Raw genomic sequence first — 8,458 nt, forward strand, 5'->3', positions numbered from 1 at the left:
GGCTAGATTACACTCATATCTGCTTGCATGTTGCACCAGCTTGAAGAGTATTGTGGGACCTGGAGTTAAAAATATTGGTTCCACGTTATGTCTTAACAATAGGGTTTAAGTACAACAAAGCAGTTTTTCCTAAAATATTGTAAAGGAAGATAGACTAGAGGGAGAGCCTAGAAGAGAGGGAAAAGAAGAGGGACAAGGGGGAGGGAGGCATGATGGCAAGGGCTAGAAGATTTCATTTACAAACTACCCCGGGAACTGGAGAGCCATATAATCTGTACCAGGGGATCCATGTCTCGTGAAGTTTGTGAAGAGTGTCGTTAAGGAGGGCTGTAATGTATTCAATGGACCAGATGTGCCATAATCTATTTATCAGTTCTGGTTTGGTAGGGGGAAGTGTCTTTTTCCAAGCTCGGGCTATCAGTAGTTTACAGGCTTGGCTGAAGTGGAGTGTCAGGCGTTCCATTGGTTTGTTTATAGATGGGGTGGCTTTATTGAGAAAAAAAATTGCGGGGTCTCTTGGGATATGAGCAGCTGTAAGTTGGTGAAGGAGGGTCAGTGCTGTGTTCCACAATGGTTGGATAAAGGGCAGGGGCAGGCTGGGCTGGGGGTCATGTGCCCCCCCCCCCCCGGCCGGTCCCGTAGTGGGCTACCTTGGCCTGAGTCACTGGGCCACGTGCTTTTTTTTCTTCCCTTTAATATAGGCTGCTGAGTCGAGTCTTGCCCCCCGGGATGATATTCGCCAGCCCTCCCCTGATAATGGGACAGTCCCACCAGATGTGTAGGTGAGTACCCTGTCCGCCACAACCTCGCCAGCACCTGTCTGGTGTTGTTGGAAACATGCGATGAAGTTTATTTGAGACTCTCGAGAAATACTTTGTAGGTTGTTTCTCTGATATTCGCATTGATGGATGCCGTGGCTACTCGCTTCCGAATTGCTGACCATCCCTCGCTATGTAAGGCCAGCCCAAGGTCTGCCTCCCATGCCTCCTCGTGTTGATCCAACAAGGGTGAATTTAGCTTGAGGAGGAAGCAGTATAGCATTGAAATATTTTCCACAACTATCTTTTATGCTGGCCACACATGCTACGATGTTCACTGACTCCCGTGTTTTGATTTTGGGTTTGAATCTATATTAACTTTGTGTTTTGGTTTTGGCAAAACCACCGTCACATGTTTTGGTTTTGGATCTGTATTTTTTTTTTGATTATTATTATTATTATTTAAAAAAAATGCAAAAATATGCTAAAATCACTTAATTTGGCTCTTGTTTTGTTCCTACATTATTATTAACCTCAATAACATTAATTTCCAGTAATTTCCAGTCAGTTTTTGTCAAGTGACAAGAACACTCCTTTTTCTGTATGAGCAATGGCACTGAGTAATGGCACTGAGTAATGGCACTGGAGACTGGAGAAAGACAAGAACACTGCTACCCCTGTTTCTGTGTGAGCAATCGGGCTGGATCTCCTGGGGAGGAAGATACTTATAGAAAACAAAACTTGTGAGATCTGAGGACGCAGCAATGACGCTTTGCCTCGTATTCAGTTTAGAAACACGCAAAAGTACCAAGCCAGCATGGCTCGATACTTGGATCCCCTAAGTGTGGGTGGACTCGGTTTTCGGAAAACCGACCCAAGCATCTTTGGCTACGATGTCTACAGCGATATCTGACAATTGGCAAGTTTTTCCAAAATGACTGGCATGACAATAATCATTATGGGACATGTTGGTAAATTCAGACAGAAGATGAATGCACAGCTTCCGACCACACTAACAGGCCACCTTTGACACCGAAAGAGATCCTGCCGCTTGGCTCTAGCCAGACGGAACTTGTCCAAACTTACCACTTATATGTATGACCAGATTGGAACAGTGCGATCATACCCATAGTTTTGGGTACAATTCTATCTATCTTAGAACTTTAGCAATTTTTAAAATAACCCATAAAACACACAGATCTCTATTTCTGCATAGTTGACAGGCATTATTTATCTATATACTGAGTTACCTGCTAAAGTATTCTTTCATGTACCGTGCAAACTATAAATCTGTCTAAGAATGTAATCCTTGAAAGCCTTCAAAAGGAATATTCATATTGTTTGAACGAGGGTGTTGATTTGCAGTCATGAAAAGATTTCTTTACTGAGAGGGTGGAGCACTAACAATTCAAGTACTCTGTGTTCTTTTTCCTGATTTTCCAGATGATAGAACAAAATCTTAAGAACTATGTTATGTGTTATTCTGATCTGCAAAAGAGAAGAAGTAGAGGAAAACAATTGTGATAGTCATTGTTATGTCACATTTTATTGACATAGTATGCATACTTTAAAGTGACGAAGAACAGATTAAACAGGTATTGTTTTGTAATGTTATAATCAGTCTTGTTATTATCAGCTCTGTGCTCTTCCTATAGTTAGTTGTGCTGACACTAATGTCAATTATCCAAAATTACATAACATTGTTTAACCTGCCCATCATGAAAACACGTCAACAGAAATAAATTAAAACTTATGATTGTTACTGTAGGAACAGGAAGTGAATGTCAACACCAGTTGTTTCCAGGGAAAATACTTTAATTCCAAGTGCTACTGATCAGGTGATCAATTTAAAGATTATAGGGCAGGCTTGGACAACCTGTGGCCTTCCAGGTGTTGTGAAACTACAAGCCCCAGCATGCTTTGACAGTTGATAGCCAGACAATAGCTGGCACGGTATACTGGAACTTGTAGTTCATCAACACCTGGAGAGCCATAGGTTGTCCAGGCCTGATATGTGGCCTCATTTAGAGTTTGGAACAAATTCAGTTAAAAGGGAATGTGGACAAACCGTGCTGCGATGCAGTGGGTGCAAATGCAAATATATTTTTTTCATGCAAGGAAAATACTTTCACGTTTGCATGTAGCACACAAATACTGGGCAACTTTATTTTAACACAGGGATATAGAGTGGGACTATGGGAGCGCTCCCTCTCCCAACTTTAAATCTGTCCGCACATTTTAATTTTGGCCTCCCCCACAGAGCAATTTTGTTTTGCCAATGTGCAAATTGCACTTTTTAACTGGATTTATTCCTATCACTAAGGCATAAATGTATCAAATAGTGATTTTTGCAAATCGCCGATATCCGCTGACTTTGCATTGTAAATTTAAAGCGGCAATGACTTAAAAGACAAGTTTTGCCTTTAAAGCCAATACCGCTTTAAATTGACCATGCAAAGACTCTGGATATCTGGATTTGCAAATATCGCTATTTGATATATTTACCCCCACATGAGGCTCATATCGTAGATCTATAGACGTTTTGTGACAATGCCCTTTACAAGATTGTGCCTTTCTTATTATCAATTATTAAGGTTTCATTAAGCTATTGTGCACTTGTATTGCTTTCATATGAATTCCACTGTGTTCCAAAATGACATTATGTATGTCAGCTTTTACCAATTATTCTAAATCTATATTTTGTTAATTTCCTTTTTTGTATTTATAAGCTAAATATTAAGAGATGAATGTATAAAACATCATCATCATCATTTATTTATATAACGCCAGCAAATTCCGTAGCTCTTTATAATTGGGGAGCACACGGTAATAAACCATACTGGGTAAAACAGACAAAGATGTAAGAGGGCCCTGCTCGCAAGCTTACAAATTTATAGGCCAATGGGAGTTGTATACATTAGGATACATCTACATATCGAAATTCGGTCCAGCCAGATTTCAAAGGTAAAAAGTGATTTGTATGCTATATGATGCCGTCACTCAGCAATGTTGGTCTGGGGTCAGAGGGTTGTTATCTTGTGTGAATTGTGTAAAGGGTGGTAATAGGATAACCTAGTGAGGTAAGAGGGTGGTTGTGGAATATTATAAGTTTTCCTGAAGAGGTGGGTTTTCAATGAACGCTTGAAGGTTTGTAGACCAAAGAAAAGTCTTATTTTATGAGGGAAGGAATTCCATAGAGTTGGTGCAGCCTGAAAAAAGTCCTGTAAATGAGAATGGAGTTGTTGAGTTGGGAGATATTTTGACACAAGTAAGGAGATGTATGTTGGTGCAGTTTTGTTGATGACCTTGTTTGTTAGTAGAGGAATTTTATACTGGATTCTGTAAAAAACAGGCAACCAATGTAGAGACTGACAGAGTGGCTCAGCAGAGGAAAAACAATTTGCAAGGAAAATCAGTCTGGCCACTGCATGCAAAATAGATTGTAGGGGTTTGAGTTTGTTAAGGGGAAAACCAGTAAGGGGCGAATTGCAATAGTCAATGCGGGAGATGCTGAGTGCATTGACACATATTTTCTATAGTTACTTTCTGGTGCTGGTAAGTTTGCAGAGCTCAAAATTTGCACAGTTCCATTGTTTGTCTTCTCTTCTCAGAATCTGTTTTATCGCCTCCAGAGTTCTTCTGTCAGTCTAACTAAGGTGTGATAGGACTATCACAATACAATAATGTGGGGGCATGGCCTAGTAAGAAGAGATAAATGTGACATCATGGGGAGTGGGTATGTCATTAATGGAGGTGTGATCAGATCCAGAAAGCTTCCAGAGAGCAGGCAAAGAGGTAGCAGACCCAATTCTATAATGTTTATCCATAGGCTGGGCAGAAGCATAACAAAATACTGTGTCTAGAAGATACATTCACCATGTCCTAGTAAACTTAAGCACAACCCATTTTAGAGGTTAGTGTCCCTTTAATTTTGGCATATTATTTGACTGAGTAATGCTCTGGTTATGAGTACTGTGGCTGGATCACTTATAAATAACTTATTTGTGGCTGGATCACGTAGAAATAATTTATTGTAGAAATGTATTTCAATAGCGATGTTTATAATTGCAAATGCACTTATTGTTACATTGGGATGTGTTTTGTATGGAAATCTTTTTTTGAAATTGTAACTTTTCTTTGGAAATTCCCAAGTTAGCAATAGAGTGGAGGAAATGTATTTATTCCTTAGGCATATGCCAGGGGAGGAAATGTGTATACTGCAGCTGTCTGAAGAAAGGACCCAATGTTAATCTCATGTTAATTAGACATTTTGATGTGTGAGTGTCCAGCACACCTGAAGGCACAAGAACGTTTAATTAGACTTGCTGTTAGATTTCCTCTGTCTCTAAAACAGGATGCAGAAAATCACAGCAAGTTTTAGGATATCACAGATAAGTGTAACTTTTGTTAAATATAAATTGCATTTAAATCCATGTTTGGGGAAACCTATTGCATCCTGATACTAAAAATAACTCAGACTTCAGGGGGCTGGCTTACCCCCTGTGAGGCTGTGTCCAAAACTACATAAAACAGCTCTGATTTGTACTGAAATGTATCATTCTTGTTTCTTCTGACCTCTTGATCACTGATACCCTAAACCAGTGTGAACTGTCCTTGTTAGGACTACTGGAGCTAAATAAACATCACTTGCTTCAAAGACCTGCTTGGCAACTTCTTCCATGCTGAAATTCTTGTGACCTACAGATTAGACCCAACTCTAATCCATTCCCGGCTGTTTCTGAGGTTTGGACCCAGCTTTCCGGTACCACCACTCTGCCCGCTACCGAGCAGCTTTGGCCAGTGTGATAGGCCAGGGGGATCTAACCACAGCAACCGTGATCTATAGGAAGAGGTCAGGGGTACAAGCCCAGGTAGACCAGCAAGGGAGTACCCTTGCAGCAACCGTTACCCAGAAGGAACGCGGTTCTGGATGCCAGTAAGGAGTACAGTGGTGACAGCATTTGCCCCTCCTACTGCAGTTAGAGGGCGCATTGGGGATAACAAAAGAGAATGATGACAAAGTAAGCCCAGCCGGTTCCCAACTACAACAGACATGGTGGCATAGGTGGTCCATCCTGTTACAGATTTCTGGTGGCAAGCAGTGGGATAAACCCAGGCAGCTTTTCGTGCACCAGTTAGGAGAGCCGAGTTATTCAGAAGAGGAATAACTGCAGCCAGGAAAATGCAATGTCCAATGCAGACCTCGAGATACTGTGCCAAGCAAAGAAGATAGACATTCATTATACGGCAAAAAGCAGCGAAATAAAACAGGTGCTAAAGGCCTGGGAGGAACAGCACGTGACAGCAGATGGGGAGACTTGGAGACGGGAACGCCAGCCCTAGAGGCATCTGCAGTGACATCCCAGGACAGCGAAAGTCACCCCCCACAGAGTGAACCAGTAGCGCAAGTTCAACAGCGTGAAGAGGGTAACTTTTCTGTACTAATGCAGCAGCTGGGGTCCCTGGGAGAAAAAACAACTGAGGTGGAGGGGTTGGTTATTATCAGGTTGTGGGGCAATCGGTGGGCACCACCTCCTGCAGCGGCCCATGAACAGTCATCTGCTGTGCTCAGATTGGGCTCTCTCAACTTTGACAAATTTGATAACAATGTTGGACATTTGCAGGTGTTCAAAATGTCTTGTAGCCTCCATGACTTGTCCAAACAGGAGTGGGTAAAGTATCTGGTTCCCATGCTACAAGGTCATGCAGTGGAAGCTTTTTACGGAGTGGCCCCAGAGGACTTTGCGGACTAAGCGCTATGTTATTACCACGGAGACCTACTGGCAGAAGTTTCAGGACTTGGCTAAAAGCACCCATATCAGCCATGAGGAATTTGCCAACCAGTTGCAGCAGTTGGCAATAAGATGGATTAATGGATCTAACGCCAAGTCCTAGGAAGCATTAGTTGACTTAATTTGCAGAGAGCAGTTTCACCGCCGGTGCACACCGGAGGTAAAGCAGTGGGTATTGGACCATAGCCCAGCAACCCTAGAAAAAGTGGCCCAGTTGGCGGATCAGTATGTGGCTGTCAGGCCACACTGACAGAAGTGCCAGTTTAACAGCCAACACCAAAGGACTGTACAATCAGGCGGACACCCCTCTTCTACTCACCTCCAAAAGCTAGTACCTAATCATTCGGGTACCACTCGCTAGCCACTGCCCCACCCTGTCCCTGGGAGTTACCAGAGACCATCGGAGCCCAGGCTGGAGAGGAAGTGATACACCTGTGGGAAAACCAGTCACCTAAGGATGGACTGTCCCACAGCCCCCACACCCCAGACTCGTGCCCCTAATCCGAGTCCTGGGGCCCGGCTGACTTGCTTAACTGGCGAAGGTGAGCCATTAGAGACTGTTTCCACCCCTGCCAGCCCAATGGAGTGTGGCGTGTCTAAATGTGACTTGGAGGGAAGAGTCACCTGTGTGTCCAAAAGACCCCCCAAATACATGTGGAGGAACCTGCAGCCAGTCCAAGTGGGACCCCTGCTGGGAGAAGGACTGAGAGTCTCAGGGGCACCTATAACTGTAGTGAGCCCCGATCTTATTGATCCTGCTGCAGTATTGCAGGGTCGCACTGCCAAAGTTACCGTGGCAGATGGACTGGAGAAGGAAGTGCCTCTAGCAAAGGTGTAATTGGACTTGGAAGATGGCCAAGAGTTGCGAGATGTTGCCGTTATGGATGGCCTTCCAACTGATGTGAATTTGGGCAACGATGTTGTGGGTGAAATTGTGACGGCATTTCTCAACTCTATTACCCGGAGCCAAGCTGCCAAACTACAGTCTTCAGGATCTACACCTGCACAACCCAGCCCAGAAAAAAAGACCACATCTGCTAGATAACAGCCATCGCCAGCAACCACAGCTTCAGCCACCCAGAGGAAAACACCACATCTGCTATTTCTTCAGGAAACAGCCAGCCCTTTGCCTCTGGAAAGATTACGTCTCCTAACAATGTAAAGGATATTGTCTCATAATTATCATCATAATCATCAGCTATTTATAAAGTGCTACTAATTCCGCAGCACTGTACAGAAAACTCACCCACATCTCTTGCCAACCTGACATTGTGGGAATGCCCGGTGATGGTCCTGTCCCTAGCAGTATGCCAGCTCTGGTGGTGAGTATAGCTGACCACAGTGACCTCCCTTGGACTGACCCCACTTTGACTGACCCTAGTCACCCCAACATAGACCCCCCTGCAGCGTATCCTTACTTAGATGATAGTGAGGGCCGCAGGGAAGAGTTCAGGGCAGCGCAGCTCTCTGATCCCTCACTGGAAGGCATGAGGCGCCAGGCTGGCAGCAGCCTTCCAGCGATGGAGTTGGGGAGTGTGACCTGGTGTAAAGGGTTGTTGTACCGTGTAGCTAGGAAGGTAGATGGGGATAGACCAGTCCGGGAACAAGTTCAACTGGTGGTACCATGGGGCTTTAGCACGCAAATATTATCAGTTGCCCATGAAATCCCTATGGCGGGACACCAGGGAAGAGACCGAACACTGAAGCGCCTGACACAGAACTTTCTCTGGCCTGCAATGTCGGATGACATCTGGGCCTACTGTAAGTCCTGTGATGTGTGTCAGCGTCTCAGTCGCCCCAGTGCTCCTGCTCCCCTCAGGACCTTGCCAATAATTGGGGAACATTTTCAGCGAGTGGCTGTGGACATAGTAGGTCCCCTGTCTGTGTCCAGTAGATCGGGGAAGAGGT

Source organism: Mixophyes fleayi, chromosome 1, assembly GCF_038048845.1.
Source record: "Mixophyes fleayi isolate aMixFle1 chromosome 1, aMixFle1.hap1, whole genome shotgun sequence".
NCBI lineage: Eukaryota > Metazoa > Chordata > Amphibia > Anura > Limnodynastidae > Mixophyes > Mixophyes fleayi.